This window comes from Astatotilapia calliptera, chromosome 13, assembly GCF_900246225.1.
Source record: "Astatotilapia calliptera chromosome 13, fAstCal1.2, whole genome shotgun sequence".
Classification (NCBI taxonomy): domain Eukaryota; kingdom Metazoa; phylum Chordata; class Actinopteri; order Cichliformes; family Cichlidae; genus Astatotilapia; species Astatotilapia calliptera.
The window spans coordinates 187,715-210,407 of NC_039314.1; the positions used below are offsets into that span (position 1 = coordinate 187,715).

Genomic DNA, 22,693 nt, shown 5'->3' on the forward strand with positions numbered 1-22,693 from the left:
TGAATGTCAGAGGCCCAATGTTCCCTCTAATTTTTCACATGTCTGAGCGAACACACAAACTCCCTGACCGGTTCCTTGGACCACCGTGAGCGACATCAGACATGTGCACTGTGGTCACGCCGGCATCGAATCCATCCAAGTTTCATAATTTATTAAAATAATCAAATTACAGCGTTTACATTTATGTTAGACTACTTTTAATTAACTGCTTCAGCCCATTTACAATGAAAATGTAAAAGAAATCTTGTTCATGACCTGTGTAGTATGTTAACACTATTGTAGTACAAATAACTTCAAAAACACAACTTTATATATATATATTTTTTTTTATAAAGCTCTGACTTGTATTATGAGTCTGTGGTCTGGGAGAGAGTCTGTAACTCTCTGTCTCCAAAATACTGTATATAATGACCAATGCTGGGAAATTAATTATATAGTTACTTCTTCAAAAAAGTAACTCAGTTTGGCAAACAAAGTTTTTTGCAGCTATTTTTTTTAACCCTTGTATGGTGTTCGGGTCTGTGAGACCCGTTTTCAGTTTTTTTCAAAAGAAAAATTAAACAATTAATTATTTTTTCAACCTGAAATTCATTGGCTTTGGCTTATTTTCTGTGAAAAACATAAATCCGAACTAATTTTCAATGACCTCATACTGTACCTTAGTGATGGTAAATTTGATTCGTTTTACTGAATCGAGTGTTAATGAGTCACTCATCAAAGTGAATCGGGTTTTTTGAGCCATTTGATTCACTGAGTCAGTTGACCAGAGAGTGCAAAAATTTTACATTTTCACTCAAACTTAATTTGTTTCCCTTTTCATGTAAATCCCACTGCTGAGGTGAATGATTAAAAAACAAAACAACTATTTTATAGAGAAAAAAGAGCAAAAACATTTCTAAAATTAAGCAATTTCCTATCAAAATTGCTTAATAAACATTTATTTTGTTTATTTGTATTTTATTAGTATTTTCCTTAAGTGTGTCAAATATATATTTTCACAAGTCAGTAAAGTGATTCTCGAGTATTGATCGTTCACGAATCGAACATCACTACTGTACCTCCCCCCACGCATTTACATTACATACAAGGTGTTCGGGTCCACTGGACCTAGGTCTAATAAAAGTAGGGATGGGTATCGAAAACTGGTTCTTGTTGAGAACCGGTTCCCACTGTTTCAATTCCTTGGAATTGTTTGCCATTTTTGCAAACGATTCCCTTATCGATTCCAGTCGCCCCGAATGACGTCACCACGTTGCGGAGCGTCATTTACCTGGCAGGAAACACGGCGCCTAAGCGGCTCAAACGCTCAAAAGTTTGATTATACTTTATGAGAACCGATGACAACGGGGCAACTTGCAAAGTAGATATTTCATTTAAGGGAGGAAACACTACGAATATGCAAAAGCATTTGCTCACAAAACACGCGATGACACGTGTTTTTAATTCCGCTCCGGACTCGTGACTCTCAACCCAGCAGCAGCGGTAACGTTTGTACGTCCTCTCCCGTTAATGCGGCAGATAAATAATCAACTAACAGTGCATATTATGTTAGCGCAATCTGCCTTATTACAAAACCTGCCATTACTGTGCATTTAGGTGATCATGATGAGAGAGAGAGACAGAGTCTGTCTGGCTCAGATGCTGGCAGTTCTCGCTGCAGTCTACCGGTAGCGTCTCCTTTCAGGCCAGGATAGACGAATGTCACCAAGCAGTGACTCAGTTTGTGGTAAAAGGCTTGCACCCGTTTGCCACAGCAGATGCCCCCGATTTTTGGTAAGTGAATGTGTTTAATTGTAGGCAGGGACATTACTGGATATTCTTGTGTAATTGCCACAGAACAATTTATGTTATACTTTGTTATTGCTACAGAAGAATATTTATTTTATTATTTTACATTTACAATTTTTTTTCCTGGGGGGACCCTGTGACACCCCATTGAAGAGCCGTAGGCTGGATCTCTTAAGATCTCACTGTTGGGTTTGTAAGGCCATGTTACTCCTAAATTTCTATCTTGTTCAAAGAGAAGATATAAAACAAAGTTCTAAGCTAATCGACCTTAGTGTTCTCCTTTAAAAAAAAAAAAAAGAATCGATAAAGAATCAAATCGTTAAACAGAATCGAAAATGGAATCGGAATCGTTAAAATCTTATCAATACCCATCCCTAAATAAAAGTGTTGAAAGTGTAGGTCCTGTGTTCCCACACTCTGTCTTCCTCCTTTCTGGTGCTGCTGATAGTGTTTTCTTCCCCTCCTGCTCGCGCACAAAGTTGCAACATTGTTGTCTGCTCTTACATTCCCACACATTTTACCCTCTTTCTTGAGGGATCCAAATTTTATTTTCTCATACCCTGTCCCACCTGCAAATTAGGGGCATACTATAAATAAGACTTTGCCAGTGTGGTTCTTTATCACAACTGATCAAGATGGCAAAAGATTATCTGCTGCGAGGGCCATCCGATTGATTTTGGAAGAGAGAGGGGCTTCGGATGATGATGTTGACAAAGAGGTTTCAGAATATTTCACATTTCTGAAAATTCAGAGTCTGACAGTGACTTTGAAGAAGAGGATGAGGTTGAGCACCATTTAGTAACAAAACGAAGACGAGTACCCCATCTGCAGCCAGCTCCAGGACCAGAACAAGCCCACCAGACAGCAAGTGAAGAAATATGGATGTCAATAACTGGTGAAATTGAATGGTCTTCTTGCCCAAGAAATGAGCCACCCTGCAGAGCTGTTACTGTGATAAGCCAGGGCCAACACGGCTGACAGTTACTCATGTGCAGGACATCAAGTCTTCATTTGAGCTTTTCATCCCAGATTCCATCCAGAAAATTATTCTGGATTGCAGTAATCTAGAAGGAAGGTGTGTTTTTGGAGAGAGGTGGAAGGAGATGGACCAAATTCATCTAAGAACCCCAAAGTTCTACTTTGGGGTTCTTATCCTTGCAGGAGTTTTCAGGTCCAAAGGGGAATCCACAGAATCCCTGTGGGATGCAGAAACCAGCAAGAACCTTTCCGTGCATCAGTGTCTCTGGAAAACTTCCACAAAATTTCCAGGATTATCCATTTTGATAACCGAGACGACAGACCAGCTCGACGGCAGAGAGACAAGCTAGCTGCCATCAGGACAGTGTGGGATAAGTATGTGCACCACCTCCCCCTGTTTTACAACCCTGGGCCTAATGTCACCATTGATGAGCAGCTGATCCCATTTAGTTGTGAAACATATTGCTTCACGTGTAAATGTGTCACTCCACTTGATTATAACTGATTTATTTTTTTTATAACATTTTATTAAAGAAACAAAAAAAGAGAAGCACATTAATTCATAAATGTGATCTAACAAAGGTAAAGGGAAAAAATTAACAATGTTTGCTGTTCATATGGCTTGTAATTGGGATGAAGTAAACATCTGTTGAGTAATTTAACATAAAATTGTTTGATAATGTTAATTTGGAAAACCAAAACTCTGGCGGGTCCACCAGACCCATGAACACTGGCTGAGTAACAAAAATATGAACACCACACAAGGGTTAAATGCAGCCAAGGCGGTTTTTTAAACAAACATTTCAAAGTATTTACAGAACAATCAGCTGTTCTGCATCAAATCTGATGCCACACAAATCATTTGTGTCACTCCCAAAAATAATTTCTGTCCACTATGAGATGAAGGAGAACAATAGCCTGATACCTGCAGGCCTGACAACAGGAGATGTATCACTCCTGTAACACCTGTAGCATTCAGCAGTCCCCTCATTGTTCTGACACACAAACAAACAACAAAACTATCGACTACACTACACACTAACTACACAAGATTTGTGCTAAACGTCGCAAATCTTTCACATCTCAAAGCACCGCCGTCACTCCTAAAACTTCCCCCGTTTCTTAACAACTAGATGCCACGTTGCCATATCATTTTTTGATTGGTCGACATGGTACTTTTTTGGACGAATAGGGAAGGCAGAGGGGGGTGGGGTTTGTTTTTGCTCACAGGTGGAGAGCGCTTTCGAGCCTTTTTTTTAATAAAACGCCAATTTAACCGTTTCTTCCCGCAGTAAATATAAACAACCAGTATTCAGGAAGAAAACCAAACATTGCATATTTTTTTATCACAACTCTGGTTTTACGTGGCCTATCAACACAATTTAAAAACTGGTATAAAATCCCCAATTTTTCCGTCAATTGTTCGTCTGTCCTGCTCACATCTCCAATGGTTGTACACGTTGTCATTAACGTGGCTTCACTCCACATCAGCCACGCCGCTTTGCCAGCTAACACACCGGTGTGGGCACATAAGGACGCTGTCATAGCCTGTCAACAAGGTTGATTGGCCGCGCATATACGCATCATTGGCTGGACTATGTGATAAGGTGGCATCGTTCCCATATGGGAGCAGCCAGTCACTTACTGACCAACACTGCAAAACAGAATTGTTAAAGTATTAATTTTAATTTCAATTCAGGTTAGATTTTTTTTGTGCCCAACGCAGAATTTCTGTGCGCAGGGACCGTGCCAGCAGTGCGCAATTGCGCATGTGCGCAGCTTAGAGGGAACATTGCATAGGCCCACTAAAAGTTACAAAATAAGCTAATATCAAATACATTTACTGTAAACCCATCAGAAGGTTATTTATATGGCAAAAAGTTAGATCTATACAAAATGTTGCAGGGAAACAGAGAAGGAGCTCGTATAGGTTTGAGTTTTATTCACATCTATTGTACAGGTACAAATAACAGAGTGGAAAACTTCATATTTTGTGTTTGCAAACATAACTTTGTGCTACACTCATGTTAATTAATCTTTATAAAATAAAGGTGAAAGCAGTATTCTGACATGACAGTGCAATCAAAACACATTTTGCCACTACAATCTGTGAATAATTGTGACAAACAACTGTCATTTTAATATTCTGTGTTCTGTTAGCCATCAGGGCTGGGGGGCTGGGAGGAGGTGCTGGCCGTCAGACTGGGGTCTGGGATGCGGGGCCTCTCTGCTACTGCAGATAAGGAGGTGGTCCGCTTGCCTCCACCCCAGAGAGAAGGGTTACATGTCCTGGGTCTAGGTGCGGCTTGCCCCTCTGAGGGCGGGGGTACTTGGACCTGGGATATAGAGTATGTTTGGGGAGTGCGACTGTCTGTGCAGTGTCTATTTGTGTCTGTCTACACGTTGGGTGAGTGCCGAGTATTTGGTTGTGCATATGGGTTGGGAATGCACGTTTGTGTCCGCGTGTGCCTGTTCGTCTGTGTCTATATGTCAGGTTGGGTCTTAGACTCCGCCTCTCTGGGTACATCTCAGGCCCTCCAAAGTACGGAGGCCTATCTCCCCTCACCACACTCCCTGCCGGTGGTTGATGCCCTCAGACGTTGGTGTGTTGGTGGTCCTTGTCGTCTGGGGCTGGGCGCTCATGTATGTACCGGCTCACTCCTGGTGGCCGATTGGTGGGGCCTGGCGCCTGTGCCACGGCTGGGCCCCTTCCGGGGGTTGGGTTGGGTTGGGATGACCTTTTCCTATAACCGATTAAAAATGATCTCCTCCCTTTTGCCCCCATTTTTGGTGGTGTAGGCACAAATGATCAGGCATGACATTTTCATAATAAATAAGATACTGCAAATAATTATTTCTGCATTTGTGCGATTGAAGTGAATTGAAAATGTGTATGCAATCATACAGTTTTAAAGATTTGGCCTAAATAACGTTGGAGTGAATGAGTCTAAACATGATGACCAAACTAGTGATACCCTGACACACACACACACACACACACACACACACACACACACACACACACACACACACACACACACACACACACACACTGAAGCATGTTATGCCAGTTTCAGCTGAAACTAAGTTTCAAACCATATTCTGGGTCTTTAGTTCACCATTTATGAGGTTTCAAGAAGAAAATAAAAGACAGATCTGAATGTTTGAAAATGTTTTGGAAAGATTCTGTAAAGATGAGATGAAAAATACTCAAAGGATAAATTTAACTGGTTTATTATTTAGATAAGGTGAAAAAAGTTAAACAAACAAATAAATGAAGAAAAAAGGCAGAGGAGAGAAAACCCCAACAATCCCCTCTGAGCAAGCACTTGGCGACAGTGGGGAGGAAAAACTGCCTTTAAACGGGCAGAAACCTCCGGCAGAACCAGGCTCAGGAGGGGACAGTCAACTGCCGGGACTGGTTGGGGGGGTTAACAGAGGTTGAGCAAGATGAGGCTACATCAGGTGAGGAAGCAGTAGCGTCTCTCCTCCGGAACAAGTGGAACCCTTTTTTCTTTTTTTTCATGCACTTTTCCACGAGCGCTTTTTTCTCCAGGATGAGATTTCTCAGCTCATCGATGGTTTCTGCGTTTTGTTCTTCAAGTTTCTCACATCTTTGTTCCACCTCTTCCAATGTTGCTTGTTGTTCTTCAAGCTTGTCTTTGAGTTGTTTGGATGTTGCCTCCTGTATCAGCTTGTCCTTGTGCATGTCTGCATTTCTCTGTTGGACCTCTTTGTGCTTGTCTTCTAACTGCTCGTTTCTTTTCTGGATTTCTTGGCGTGTGAGCTGCAGGTCTTCATGTATTTTGTCTTCTTGTTGTTTTTGCACCTGCATTTGAGTGTGTTCACGCTTCAAGTTATTGAATTCCACCAAACGCCCCTTAACGAGCTCGGAGTTGTTTCTCGCTATCTGATCGATCCTTTTCTGCATCTGTGAGCAGCGTTTCTCCAGTTTGTCCCTTTCTTCTTCCACTTTAGTTGCTTTGTCCTCCAGCTGATTACAAAACTCTTGCAGTTTTAGATTTTTAGACTCAAAGTCCTGGACGATACGTTTTCCTTCTTTCAGTCTTTCTTGCTGTTGCTCTTTCTGTTGAAGAAGGTCTTTATTTTGGCGCAGTGTTTCATCCAGGCTTTCTTTCAGCATACGGTATTTTTCCTGCATGCTCTTCAGTTAGCGCTGCATGTCTCGTTGGTTTTTGTCCTGCTCTCCTTCTGTTGGAGGGATTTATTCTTTTCTTCCACAGCTTCATGGAGCTGTCTTTGGAGGAGCCGATTTTTTCGGTCCATGTATTGGAGATCCCATTATTGTATCTTATCAGTCATCGTTTTCTTGTCTTGGAGCTGGTTGGTCATATAAGATAAGAAAGAAGAAATAGATAAAGAAGAAATAAGATAAATTGTTATTTCCAACAAATTCAAATTGTGAGCAATGGGAAGGTCAAACAAAATCACAAATGCATGCATAGATACTAATTATAATTCCAGTATCTCCTCCTCTGTATCCTCTGCATTTTCTTTCCTTGGAGAGGAGGTCCGTACACCACAGAATTCTTCAGGGCAATGAAGGATTAGGCTAAGTGCAGTGAGATTGTATCATATATATACCCTTGATCACAATTGATCAGACATTATTCTGATACAGAGGAATTTGTTGGAAATAACAATTTATCTTATTTCTTAGGTGTTTTCAACCTCTGCTGCATTTACCACATGTGTATCTGTAGCAGTGAACACATCGCACAGTGGCCTGATTTTTCTTGCATTTGTGTTTGACCTGACACGTCTTTTTCCAGGGCACTTTCACTTTCACTTTCACTCTGATCATGTGATTTAAAAGAAGAAGAAGAAGAAAGCGAATGCTGAAGCCATGAGACAATATGCAGTTCTCCTATATAATGAAGCATTAGGTTTTAGGTTTATAGTCATGTTATGTTCTTTCTTATAACTTAACTGGTAATCCAGCTTTGATGAACACAGTAAGTATCAAACAATCAAGATATTTTCAGGTAAATGCTGTAACCCAACAATTTTACTTAAACTGAAATATGACACCTACTCAGTGATTTACAACATAGAGATAGGTTGTTTGCTATTAAACATTTTAACTGCTTTACTTACAAAATGAACTGGAAACCTATAATTGGGGTGCTCTGCAATTTCTCTCAGGGTAACATGTCGATTTTCTTTTGTAGCGGCTTCCCCTGTGTGTGACTGGTTTTCATTGACGGGTTGAAGGACTGGACGAACTGTTCAGCTTGTCCATTTGTTGTAGGATGATGGGGAGCTGAAATGATATGTCGTATGCTGTTACTACTAAGGAAACACTGGAACTCCTCTCCAGTAAACTGACGACCATTGTCACTTACGAGCTGTTGTGGCAGACCTGTGGGTGCAAACAGTGGCCGAAGACTATTGATCGTGCCGGCAGCCATTGCTTGCTTTACAAGAGTTCTGGCCACTTTGAGTGAGCATCAACCATAACCAGGAACATTTGGTCCATAAATGGATCTGCATAGTCTATATGATTGCGTTGCCATTGAGTGGATGGCCACTCCACTGCAGGCACGTGCAGAGGGGGCGGCAGGAGGGGCTTGAGCACCCGCCCCTTTCCTGATGGGTGCCCAAAGTGCCCTTTTGTTGAGGCAACTTTTTTTTATTTTTTTATTTTGTTTTAAATGTGTGTGTGCTTGCGGAGTCCTGTCTGTGCCCCTCAAAAATAATATTTAACTATTAATCATAGTTTTTGATGAGTAAAAGGGCTTGCATCAGTCACATGATCGCGATTAACCAATGATTGCCCTTGACCACAGAGTGTGCTGGTTACGAGCTGGGAAAGAGCTCACAAAGATAACGTGCATTTTTTGCGGTCTGGAGCTGTAGGAGAAACACAAATTAACTCAGAGACACAGACTGATGCACACACACACACAAAAAAAAACAGTAAGTAGGGGACACGTTGGTAAGTTGTCTTGTGGATACTGAGGAACTGAAACAAATGAGCGTGCTGTATGTGCAACAGCACGACAAACATTACCTGTCCTTTTATTAACCCTTGTGTGGTGTTCATATTTTTGTTACTCAGCCAGTGTTCATGGGTCTGGTGGACCCGCCAGAGTTTTGGTTTTCCAAATTAACACTATCAAACAATTTTATGTTAAATTACTCAACAGATGTTTACTTCATCCCAATTACAAGACATATGAACAGCAAACATGGTTAATTTTTTTTTGCCTTTACCTTTGTTAGATCACATTTATGAATTAATGTGCTTCTCTTTTTTTTTTTTTTTTTTATAAAATGTCATAAAAAATAAATCAGTTATAATCAAGTGGAGTGAGTGGAAAGACACAACACATTTACACGTGAAGCAATATGTTTCACAACTAAATGGGATCAGCTGCTCAAAATGACAAATGTGGACAATTATCAAAGCTTACATTACAATTCTGACAGCTTGAGTTCACATGAATTTTCAAAAGAATATAAAAACCTGTGAAAGTGCTTTAAGCGTTTAAAACATGCGAGTAAAGAATGGAATCAGTAACATGTGAGCCCAGTGAAGTGCATCAAACAAGACAAGCGTGCTAAAGAGAGCCACTCATCCCCATCACGGCGTGTCTGCGCCTTAACCTTCGAGGCTCCGTGGGCAGTAATGCTATCATCCCCCAGGTAGTCGGCTCCCAATCTCAGCGTCGGTGTTTCTGACAGATCGGCCTGCGAACCCCTCACAGCCGGACCACAGTCACAGTACAGACATGTTTGGATAATGCAGTCATGCTTCCTCTCTGCTGCCTGTCACTCCTTCTGTTATCTGAAATACTTTTTTTTCCTCTCTAGATTTCTCACTCGCTTCCTGGCTCTTGGTTCATCTCACCAACATTTGCTTTGGTTTCATATCTGTTGATCAGACCGATCTCTTAAAAAATGTCTTGCACTGCTGTTACTTTACTCTTAGCAGTTTTTCACTTTTATCTTTCTTCCCCCTCCTTTTGTCCCCTCCTGTGCTTCTTCACCAGGCAAAGACATCCTGAGGGAGACCATTAAGTTCATGTACACAGACTGGGCGGACAGGGACAACGGCGACATGCGGCGGAAGACTCTGTTGGCCCTGTTTACGGACCACCAGTGGGTGGCACCAGCTGTGGCCACTGCCAAACTCCATGCTGAGTTTCAGTCCCCAGTTTACTTTTACACGTTCTACCACCACTGCCAGACCGAGACGCGGCCCGAGTGGGCCGACGCCGCGCACGGAGATGAGATACCTTATGCTGGGCAGACACTGTGCGATTTTTTCAGTCACGTTATTCAGCTCCTGCTCAAACTGCACGATTGACTCGCAGGGGTTAGAAGTTGGTAGGTCACGATGCAGGTCTCACACTATACCGCCCGATGCTCTGATGCGACCTGAGTGCTCACACTGTGCCTCCATAACATGAAGGTTATAACAGAAAATCTGTCGCTCTCTCTGTCTTTCACTCACACAGACACACAAACCACCACCATCAACTTTGCTAAATTGCTAATGAAAAACATTAATCAGGCAGCTGTGATTGAGCAGCAGTGTAAATCCAACTATTTTCACGGTTGTTGTGGTCGTGATAATTTTGTGATGCCACACCGAAAAGGCTCGGATGAGCTTTCCAAAGTTCTACAAGTTGTGCCTCCATCGCTTGTGTCCACATCACACGCTACACTGCTGTGCTGCGCCGTCTTTTTCGCTGACATTTGTGTTTGCGCGTGCGCAGTGTGAGAAACTGCGGTGACACCCTCACGACGGTCGCGAGGATTTCAAACAGGTTTGAAATCCTCACAACCAAGCGATTGATGATCGGGAGCTGGTTGTGAGGTGTTAATTGCTTCTCGTTACCCCACGTATACTACACGATGCACGACACACGATGAAGGCTAAAATCGGGCCGATCGCCAAAACGGTCGCACGACTCAAAAATCGGCTCAAAATGGGCCACAAATCGCAGTGTCTGCCCAGCTTTAGGTGTACTGTCGTCCGAGACTTGCACCGCAGTGTCGGCATTTGTTTCCCTGTTGGCCATGCTTCTTGTTGTGGTCATCTGTTGTCTTCTGGTATTTTCTCCGCAAGCGACCTTTCCTCGACCAATGAGATGAGCGGTAATCCTATGTGTCATACTCGAATTGTCATAAGTGTGCTGTCAGCTCATTGGTCACAAAGCAGGAGAGGGGCTGGGAATTATGTTTTCCAACAAAGCGTTAATTCCACTAACATTTATAGACTACTTTTGATTCTCACTGTATTACGGGACAAAGTGCGTCCCTTATTAGCGCAATACGGGACGTGTGCTTTTGTTTCTAAATACGGGACGATTCCGTTTTTTAAGGGACAGTTGGCAACCCTAACAGTAAGTCATGACCACAGTGCTCAGCATCACATCGTTCTTGGAGAAGTTGCACAGGAACAGGTCCGTGGCACCGATCATCGGTACGCCGAACACGTAGAGCATGTTTGTTCGCTCAGAGAAAGAAAAAAAGGCTGCAAAAGTACAGGGAGGAATGGGAAAAGGGAAACACCTGGCTGGAAAAGGTCACCATAGCGCCTATAAAGCGCACTGCACTGTGTGACGGCGCACTTTTTCCATAGGCATGCTTCTAATGGTGGGCACATGAAGAACATGAGGGGCGTGAAAGCTCGGGGAACCCTTAACCAATTTCTTGTCCACCAGGCCACGGCAGAAGCAGATATGGTATGTAAACACTGGTTTGTTTTTTTAAACCCTCTGGTTAAGGTTAATATGGGCATGTGCAGTGAATATCAGCGCTATGTGGCCAGAAGTGTGATAATATAATTTATTTTGTGTAATAAACAACTGCAAGGATAGATGATTACAACAAATAGATGACTAATACATAAAAGTAATACATAGATGAATAATGATGATGAGTTATGATGCGTAATCATGGGAACAAGCGGGTTTACAAACAGGAGCAGCTGATTAGCTTTAGAAAAGCTGAAATAATACCTCAACTGAAGCCAATTGTACTAAATGCACTAAATGTGCACAGTTACAAGAATATTTTTGTTCTATTGTTTTCTATTAATTTATATAATTTTAAGTTAAGCAGGACAGAGTTCTTTTAAAGAAAGATTTACTTTTATTCTCAAAAGTTGAGCATGACAGGCTTCTGTTTAAGAAAGAGACCTGTTTTACTGTGTTAATGTTGTCATTTTGAGCTAAAAATAAATGGCTAAAGGATCATTTGTTTCCCATATGGTCATATCACAAAGAATATGCATCTGCTTAAATCAAATTCAAGTCAAATGGTTAAAAAATAATTTCACACACACAAAAAAGAGCTACCACACTGGGAAGGGTGAAGACAACTGGGTTGCCCGGCCCTGGCCACGAGGTGTCCCTTATTTATTTTTCAGGGAGTTGGCAACCCTACTTACTGGACTAACTTCGCAAAGACTGGGTAGGCCTCATGTCATAGTAGTGTAAACTGTACACGTTACTGTATGTTCTCTGATAGCCTTCTAGTCAATGAATACTTGAATTTGAGTTGCTAGTTTGGGGTGGGTGACTCAGATCTTTCAAAGATACTGTTTTCAAAGACGGTCTGCTGTTTCCAGGCTCAAGACCTCCAACATTTGTCAAAGGGACGAATGCTCTCTCGCTCCTCGCTGTTTTCTCTTTTTTACGTTGGTGTCATCTCTTTTTCCATCTCCTGTGTGTTATGTGCACATTATGCTTCTCTAAAAATTCCTGATCTGCTGAGCAGTTTGGAGGGGGGAGGCGTACACTAAACACATAACTATGAAAACACTGATATCTTTTATTCTACCAGCATTTTTAGGTGCCAAGTAAGTACTGCTGTGTTTCATTTCTCATTGAGGGAGAAGAAAAACGAAAGAAAAATAGAGTATCGCTATTTACCGTCAACTAACAGACTTCTGTCATGTTCTCCTGACAAAGTGCCAAACTGGCCTCACTCGTGATTTTCTTTCTTTCATCTTCTCTTTTTTTGTTGTTTTGTTTGAAGCATTTGTTTAATTGTTGTTCTTTATTGTGTGGAAAGAATTTTTCTGAAAATATAGATATAGAGAAATGATATTATATATAGTTCTATATAAAATGTGTACAAAGGAGAAAGTATATAAAAGGGTTTTCTCAGTGGGGGATCTATGCATGAATTATTTTTAAAGACGCGGGGAAAAGGACACTGTACCTGTCGATGCACGTTTCCCAAAATCTAAACGAGTCATATCGCTCCATGTTTGCTACTTTTGGTTTTTGGTTTTCTCCCGCAGAGTAAGAGCATCGCAGGAGCATCGCGGGAGCATCGCAGGAGCATCGCAGGAGCATCGCAGGAGCTCCTGAAGTCAAACGACGCCTCCCAGCACTCATTTATTAAAACGGAGTCGATGCCAATAGTCTTAAACGTTAGAATTAAAGCAACAGCTGTGAACTCAGTCATGGTGTCATATGCAGCCTCCATCTTACTGTCACTACTTTTTCATTTTAGGGTACGTGAGGTAAAGCGTCCGTCGATTGTACAAAATTATTTTTCTAAGTTATTAGCAAAACAGAGCAGAGACTGATGCTGCTCCTGTCTGACCCCCTTATGTCTGGCACATGTGTATTCTGACTTGTGTGTGTGTGTCTGTGTGTGTGTGTGTGTAGGAGCTGCTGTCGCTGTGTGAGTGTGATATCACATCTGCATCACTCAAGCGTAGGCGGGCCCGCGTCAGACAACAATAAACAAAAAGCAGAAAAAGGCCAACAGTAAAAGCTCAGACTCCAGCATGAGCTCCTTCCTGCTGCTTAACCAATCACCTTCCTCCATATCATCACTGCCCCCTCCCTCCTCCACTCTCCATCCTACACCGCCTTTGTTATTTAACACCGACCCCCCCAAACTGATAATCAGACAAATTCCCAAACACCTGACTTCACTGTGTCGACACCGTTCCTGACTATTTCTGACCTCAGGTCAGGTCTGCTATTATCCTCACATTAAGGGTTCGTTCACCTGCCTGCAGATGATCTGTGAGCTCGTCGGTTGTAAATGAAACTCTAAGCACACTGAGGGTAACCGGGAGGCGTTCAGGGCCTGCAGTGCAGAGCTGCAACATGAAAAAAAGGGATGGGGGCTCAGATCTCCTGAACAGGGTAGAAACAACACGGTGGGTTTGTGCTGTTTGTGATTCCTGCTCCGTCACTCTGGTGGCGAAGACTGCAGCTCAGCAGCGCTCCCTGCTGATCCTCTGATGAAGATGTCAACAGTATGTAAACTGAGCTGATGTGCTGCTGTTTGAGCCCACGTGGTAGTGTACGTCCAGTATGGGAGAACTTAGTCACCGGTGCTGTCTTTGCTTGTGCTCTAGCTTTAGCCTGTTTGATTGTTTGTTTTCTATTTTATTACTGCCTAAAAGGGGAGGTGGGGGAAACACATGCCTGACTTCTCCTGTCAGAGGTTTTGTAAGCTCAGTGGAAGGGAAACGTGCACAATGTAAATCATAAAACAACTGACTGGGGCTGTGCTGCAGGTGGATCAGTGCTGTGGAAAAGAGACTGGACAAAGACTCTCAGCCTTAAATACAGGACAGAGGATGATCCTGAAAGAAATCTCTGTCCCGGATCATCCGTGGATCGAGTTTCCTCCTGAGGCGTGGGCAGCGATAAGCAGAGTTTTGTATAAGATTAATTATTCAAAGTAACACTCAGGTATGCCGTTCAGCGGGTTAGTTACGACGTCGGGAGCAGTTAGGAGAACAAAATGATACAGAGACTGTTCAGGTTGCTCTCCCAAAATCAACTCAAAGGTTTATTCTTCTGTGCAGGGTTTTTATAGGCAGAAGGGTTCGTGTGTCAACAAGTTACAAGTTACAAGTTACAACCATATAAGGAAGTTCCCCCTAGCTCTGAAAGGGGCCTTCTATAATCTCAACATACTTTTGACAGGTCCATTAAACACTAGACATTTAAAATCCTTTAGTGATATAAGTTTGCACATGGTAGAATACGACATGTAGTTATTTGCATTAGGAAATGTTTAACCATATATACCTAAAGGCACATAATCAATGGTGTATGATCTTTAGCAGGCTATAAACTTGATGTGCACTCGAGGAATGCACTGTCCTATTGTACCATGGCAGGATCAACGCAGCTATGCCTGTTCCAGTTTAAGTGCCTTCTTTACATATAGATGAACTGTTGGATTTTCCAGACCAGCAGGCCAAAGGAAGTCACCCGTGGGGTCACAGCAAGAGGAGATGAAGTTTAAACAAAGGGCATTGCAGAAACAGGGTCCTTTGTATAATATCATCAAAAAAGGTATTCAGTACATGCTCCCAAAATACTAAAATATCTAACAGATCCGATCATCTTTCAGCTAGCAGTGTCGAGCAGAAGGACGGCCTGCTGATGCGTCCATATGAACCCTTTTGTACTCACTCCTGTGTATAAGGAGGTGGCGCGGGGTTGTGTAGTTAACCTCAGCACCACACAGCTACAGCAGAGGAGAGAACACAAACGAGTCCTTTCATTCCAACACGTTCTCACTCCCAACTCGTCAAACGTGTGACGCATGGTCAGGCTCCCTCTGCATTGAATATTCAGAAGACATTTGTTTAAATAGTTCTACAAATCTGAGCTGGTGGTGTGTCCTTGGATTGTGTGGTAATAATATTAGAGCCTGCAATCTTTCTTACTGAATATCTACTCTGAGTCATGTTACCTGAGATTAGTTCTATGTTTACCTGTCAGCCTGGACGAATGTGCTGTGTGAAAGAAATTAAATTAAATCAGATCTGAACTGCGTACATTTAAGGAACCTGTTCATATTTAATATGAACCAGTGATTTTTTGATTGCTGATTCCAAGAGAGTCTTTGTGGAAATCCTGTTTGGCTTTTTGTTATTTTAATTCTCTTCTCTGTTTTCCAGAACAGTTCTCCACAGTCGCTGTCCACATGGGTCAGTGGGACCAAGAAGCACTCTGCTAATGTGGGACTCTGACCAGCAACATCCAGCAGGACCCAGACAGCGTTTTTTATCTCCCAGCTGCAGTTTTTGTTTGTCTGTGACTGGAGAGTCAGATTTTTGTTGAGCTTCACACTTGCAGAGGTAAGTCAGTTTGCAGAGATCCCTCCCACCCTGGCTTTTATGTGCTAGATTTCTTATCTGAAACAGTAATATTTCAGTGACTGCTGCTTGTACAACAGGTTAATACACGCTACTGATCCCTGATGGGAGAATCATCAATTTTGGCAACAAAGAAGCCTGGTGGATGTTTGTTTACAGTCTGATGATGGGACATCATGCTCTGCATCTTCAAAGTTTGCCTCCTCATTATTATTCATACCCAGTAATGTGAAGTATGCTTATATCTACTATAACTGAACCAACCTGGTGCTCTTCATTTATGGAGGCTGTTGAGTCTGAATGTTGGATGTTGTGTATCTCGTGTTCTCTGGGCTTTGTTGTCCTCAGTCTTTTCGCAGGATCAGAAAACAAAACCAGGAGGTGCGTAAATGTTTCTTCTCCATGATGTTTCTTCAAATGTTTCTTCTGGATGATGATAAGACTGTGACACGGGATGCCACCTTTGGTCTTGTGATGAAGCAAAGCTCAGGAAGAAGTGGGATTAAATGGTACCCACATGTGTGCTGCTGAGAAGGATGTACAGGGGCACCTGCAGCCAAATCCAAGCCTCAGGTTAGTTGTAGTTGCAGAACGCTATAGGACTGAGACAGCTGAGGCATCAAATGTTTGATTAAACGGATGAAAAAGAGAAGTTCCTTCCCTATAATTATCACTTCTTAAAATCTGTAGCAACTGTCAGCGTGCTGAGCATGCTCAGAATGTGACAATATATTTTTGTTCAATATTTAATTTCTTTCAGTTGCAATTGTTAAATGAACATAAATATATATTCTTAAAATTTAGCAAACTAATTTATCAAAAAAATATACATATATCTATATTAGTTTTAATAAATTAATTTGACAGCTGTATTGAAAATACCATATTGTATTCATACAGAATCAGTTTGGTATCATTGTTTGTCTGCTCACTGATTGTTGAAACTAAGAGCTGCTTTGATCTGTTTGATCTAAAGTATCCAAAGTTGAGCTCTGATGTTTCTTCACCCCTGTGTGTGATATGTGATTCCTACATGCTGGCAGAGCAGAGCAGCAGTTTGTGCTCACAGATGGTGTGGAGAGACGGTGGTGTTTCCTCAGAAGAACCAGCAGAGTCACTTGCTGACTGATGTTCGTCTGCACTGCACAGAGGAAATCAACTGACCGAGGTTTGTCCAGTGACGTGTTATGAAATGTATATTTGTTTTATGCTTACAGTTATGTTTTTCTTGACAGAGGCTCTGCAGAGGTTAGACAAAGCAGAGAAAACATGTGCTTTAGCGACCGTGGCTCAGGGGGTTGGAAATCGCATCTGTAACCGGAAGGTCGCCGGTTCGATCCCCAGGCTCTCTGTCCTGGTCGTTGTGTCCTTGGGCAAGACACTTTACCCTACTTGCCTACTGGTGTTGGCCAGAGGGGCCGATGGCGCGATATGGCAGCCTCGCTTCTGTCAGTCTGCCCCAGGGCAGCTGTGGCTAAAACCGTAGCTGCTTCCACCAGTGTGTGAATGAATAGTGGCATTGTAAGGTGCTTTGAAAAGCGCTATATAAATCCAATCCATTATTATTATTATAAAATATGTGCTTTACATTTTACTGTGATTTATTGAGATATTTGTTGCCTGATGTTCAGCAGGAATGGAGAAATAGAATCAAAGGGAGATGTTTTTGCTGTTTTTGTAATGATGTAAGTAAATCTTCAATATTATTTACTTGCTTGGTTATATTAGGAGTGTTTCTGAGTGAGGGGGGAGGAGTCATCATCCAGGTAAAGTGACGTAGATCAATGGATACACTTGTCTCCCCTTTAAAGGAGACGATCCAAGTCATCCTTAAATGTTAGTGCTTTCAAATACACAAACATTTTGAAAGGACAAAAATGAACATCCAACTTTGACTGTAATACAAAATAAATCTTTGCATGTGTGTTTTCAAACTCTCAGATGGGCAGCATATTAGTCTTGGACTGTCTGACCTGCAGCACTGAATGACCACCACACATGAGCATGTTCCTGCAACATTCAGCATCTGATCCTTCATCTGTGTGCTGCTGCTTTTGGTAAGTAGAGTTACCCAACTCCAGTAACTCTAAACACATGCCGTCCATTTCTAACGGCCTGGTTACTTCCTGTCAGTTACTTTAGAAACCATGTAGTCACCTGACCTAACACTGTTTCTTCTTCTTCCCCTTAATGTTCAAGTGTCACATGTCAAACAGCTGGAGAGGAAACTACACCAGTGTACTGGGATGTTTCAGCAACACGTGCCAGATGCTGTTCCTTCATGGTGACATCACCAGAGACAGCCCCGCCCACCTCAGGACCTCGCCATTGATCATGATGATTTTTTTTTTCTTTTTTTTTTTTATTAAGTGATCATGATGATTATAATGATGACAGCGAGCGGAACTAAGACTGTAAAAATCCACGACCAGAATGTTTCTTTCTAATTATGAATGAATACTGAGAGCCTCTTTCTGTGTTTTGTATGTTTTGTCTGTTTTGTTTTTTACCTCATTTGTTTCTAACAAAGTTCACAAACTCACACAGTTTACATTCTGTATTTTTCCATCTTTACCAGCCACACTCTGACTGCATTTAAGAAAATAATCCTTAGAAATCGTCCTTTTTCTCTTTTGTAATTGATGATAATTCAGTGAATATACTGCACTGCTTCCTTTTATTGCGTCACACATTGCTTTAAGTTTTTCAGTGTCCAGTTATTTTTTACTGCTGTTTGAATTCTCTGTATGTTTGACCCTGTAGACAGTTTGATGGACTGCTTGTCTTCCTGTTTGTAACCGCCGCCTGTTTTTTAATAAAGATTTGGATTTCTGACTTCAACACAGCCTCTGCGTGTCCTCCCTTTGTGTCCTCTTCCTCTGTGAATGTGTTGCATGTGTCACAGATTCATTTTATTAACAGCTTTCCCACAGTGAGTTGCATCAGCATTCATTCACAGCACATTGCAGAAGGATTCAGATTAATACAGTGATCTTACAGTCAGAATGATCCTGACAGAGTGCCACTGTAAATGATCTTTCATCAGGTACATTTTAAAGTTCAGTATTTCAAAGCAGGAGTTATGAAGACTCATACTGGCATTAGGACTAATAATATGTACTTACAAAGTCAAAGTTCTTTAATTATGTTAGAATATTGGAAGACAATCAACTTTTAGTGTTTTCCGCATATTAATTATTCTGAAATAGAGACGGTGACCCTAACTGTGCAGAAGCACTAAACGACTGACAATCTAACAGACATCATTGGCCTGAGCTGTCATGCACAGTGAGTCTGATCCTTTGCTGTGAGAGTCTGACAAGCATGTTTCTGGTCAGTTTGGAAGAAATAATATCACAATGTTGATCTTTCTTTCCAATATTCCTTCTCTTTTACAACATAAACTGTGATCAAAGGTACTTATGTTCACAGCATGTAATAATACTGACAGTCCAGGGCATTGTGGTCTGTTGAGCTAGGGTTAGGGTTAGCAATTCAGACATATGTAATCAATACTAAACGTCTCTGACGTGGGCCACTGTCCGCAGTGTTGGGAAATCCATACCAGGCTGGAACGAGTCAAGGTAGGTGAGCATCCACGAGAAGACACAGCAGATGCATCCTACTAATACTGACAGGACCAGGAGACTCCAGAAACTGAGCGTCTTCTCTTCAGTGCCATCCTCGCCTGTCACCCTCTCTGCCCGCAGCTCTTTGAGTATGGGGTAGATAAGGGCGCAGAGAAACCCTTATTACTAATTTGTATTATAATTCAATTTTCATGAAATATTCAGTATTGGTCCTTTTATATTATAACCACGTATCCACCCAGGCTCATGGTGGGGCAGGGCTCTGTCCTGGGATGCTTGAGTGAAAGGTAATGTACACCCTGACCAGGTATCCAGTCTGTCAGAATTGTTTTCAATATTTGGTTCAAAAACATGAGTGACAACAAAAATCCAACTAGGATTCTTGCATATGATGAATGAAGTCTGTCTTTGACTGTATTGTCCAGCTGATCCATCAAACCCCCAGCAGGTGAACCTTATTCGTGATATAATATGGCAACAATGTAAAAAATGAAACAGCAACAGTCTAAATGTAAAGTGCATTCTAAACTCCTGTTCAATAAATTATATGCAAAGAGTCATTCAGGACTGTAAAACGTGAACTACAGAACCCAGAGTCTTCATCATTAAATCTCTGGTTGCTTCATTTTTCTATCCTAGATCAGATACTTTAAGGTTAGGTTAGGTAAACTTGCATTCTCATGGTGAGGCAAAGTGCTTTATGTGTGTGCGTGTCATGAACGGCTATAAAAGGCCTATAATTAAAGAACAAAGTGGGGTTTGAGTTCGAGTTGCGGCAGACTGTCACTACTTGTAAATGGAACGCAGCCTTCCTGCGGCGGACAGCTAATAACAGGAATCGGACGCGGTCCACCCAAGTCCACAGCAACCACCAAAGCAACCGCCTAGCATGACCTTAAAAACATATTCTGTCTTCATAACTATCAAAAATATGAAATGATTTTCAAAGTGTGAAAGTGTTACAGCTGCAGAGAGCTATGGCGGCATCTTTGGAAGCTGTTTGCACAGCTAATAATATACGATGTAACTATGGAGACAGTCAGTCCCGTGAGCTAGCGGTGCATGTTTACTGCAGTAAATAAGGTGATTGTGTGCACAGCGTCCACACGCTGCAGAGGGTAAAGACATTACTTCAATATTGTTTTATATTGATATATATTTGCCTTCTGTTGACCATCACCTCAGGTTCACCATTACAGTTTCAGCATACAGATGCACACTGTCTAAATATCAACACATTCAAAAACTAATGTCTCAGAAATAAGCACAGCTGTTCATGTTTGTCATTAGAGTTTTATTTGTAAGAAAATTATGAACTTCATATTGTGTATCAAATAAAAGAACATTTCACAACTCTGAGTCAACAGAAACAGGTAACAGAAATGTCTCTAATGTAGACATGTACAGTGTAGTGTAAGCATTAAAAGATCATAAAGGAAACACTAACATTTATGTGAAACTAATTGTAATAAAAAAATGAGCAGGTGCTTTATAGATGTAAAAGAAAGAATCTGAAAACAACACTTTTTTGGTCTAAGTGATCAAAGTAGAAAACAGAACTGATGTTCAAGAACAAACCGTAGCTGCACTAATATTACACATCTCCATTGTTGTGGTGAACAGACATGTTGCTTTTAAAACCACATGCAGTGTGTGACCGTGACTGTTCACTGAGACCATGAACGCCACTTCGCTGAAGCCTTCGCCTTCTTCTTCTTCTAAATTGGAAGCAGAAGGAGCACGAGCTGCTTTGATCTACTGAAAGGAAAAAGCAGAACATCTGCGCTGAAACCATTAAGACAGGAACAAATTCAATGCAGTGTCTCAGGTGGCTTAGCCTGTTACAACTGTTGATACAAGCTAAATACGGTTAACACACAGTGTCAGGGAGCTGCAGTGTGGGAACTAGTGGCTTTAGGTTTGTAGTCATTTAACTTTCATCCATTCATTTAATTCAGGAGGAAGAAATGCCAGGTTGATGCAGGCTGGTTACATGCATTTGGTCCCATGCTGTCTTTAACTAAATGACTTGGTTCACTTTATGGCTGGGCTGTATGTGGGGTTATATCATGTTATTTGGGCAGGAGTACCTGTCCTCTGTTAGACTTAGAAAGTTTCTCCATAAGTAGAGTTTCTAACTCTTCTAGCACATCTGTGGCTGACAGCTTTTTGGTGGCTCTTTTTACCCCACACTGGTTGTGAGTGTGTAAATAGCCCCACTAGTTCTTTTGGGTTGCAGTTAACTTGGGAGGAAGAGGTGGGTCTGCCATGACTAGATGAATAACAATTATCTGGGATACATAAATTTCATAATGCATGCATGTATCTCTATAAACCTGCCTGAGGGCTGCCATTTTTTACATTCAGTTATTTCTTTGTTGAATCTAAATAATGAATGTGTTACAGTTAAAGTGAAGCACTGATCAGTGTAAATGGCTCATTGGGACACAGAAACCTTTAAATTAAACCCGATCACCTGATATCGAGTGTCAAACAATATCACAGCTGTAAAAGCTGTTTACAGTCAGAATTTATAAAACTATGATTGTAAATAAATTCAAACAAGTGAGCTTTTCTCTTTGTGCTGAATATCAACACTGTGGTTTCTTAGACTGTAAGCTTTACTTTAGCGCAAGCTGCCACTCCAAATGTCTTTGATAACAAGAAAAAAATATATTTTCAGTCCACGGCCTGAAGTTCTTCTCTGACATCTTCTGCCATCAGCTTTGTCTGCTGGTTTGAAGACAATAAACCACAAAAAAGATGATTTAGTCACTTTATCTGCGTCATGCAGCTCGAATGTGTCGTGTAACGATGTTGAATAGCCGTCGTTATCCCTCTGCTGTGTCAGTAGGATTGTACTGTACAGCATCTCATTGATATGTGAGGAATGCTAATGTAACACGATAACAAACTTACATCATTAAAACATAAAGGACAGGAGATATTTAGATATTTTTATATTTATATTACATTTTATAGCTGACAGATATTACTAAATAGATAGAATTTACTAAATAGCTGGATGAACATGAAAAATATGTCTATAATAACAAATGACCATGAGAGCCAGTAGAATTAATTCAACTGGACACTCAAACGACGTCCTTAAATGCTCTTTAAGTGGCAGAACAAACGAACAGTTAATCGCTTATTTGAGATGAAATCTGCTCAGCTACTTTGAAAACAGCTTCTAACTGGTTCCTCCTTTAACAGG

The 22,693-nt window shown here is 41.4% G+C and overlaps 1 long non-coding RNA gene and 1 pseudogene across 3 annotated transcripts; one reads left to right on the forward strand and one right to left on the reverse strand.

Moving 5' to 3' along the window:
* LOC113034810 (uncharacterized) overlaps positions 1–22,693 on the reverse strand; it is a 234,154-nt pseudogene that overhangs the window by 187,707 nt on the left and 23,754 nt on the right.
* On the forward strand, positions 15,401–16,971 carry LOC113035159 (uncharacterized). 3 transcript variants are annotated; one of them, XR_003274302.1, is made up of 4 exons: positions 15,401–15,422; positions 15,689–15,868; positions 15,967–16,459; positions 16,930–16,961. It is a non-coding gene; the product is annotated as an uncharacterized LOC113035159 (long non-coding RNA). The 3 variants fall into 3 exon arrangements; XR_003274303.1 differs by lacking the exon at positions 15,401–15,422 and having other exon boundaries at positions 15,603–15,868; positions 16,935–16,971; XR_003274301.1 differs by lacking the exon at positions 15,401–15,422 and having other exon boundaries at positions 15,603–15,868.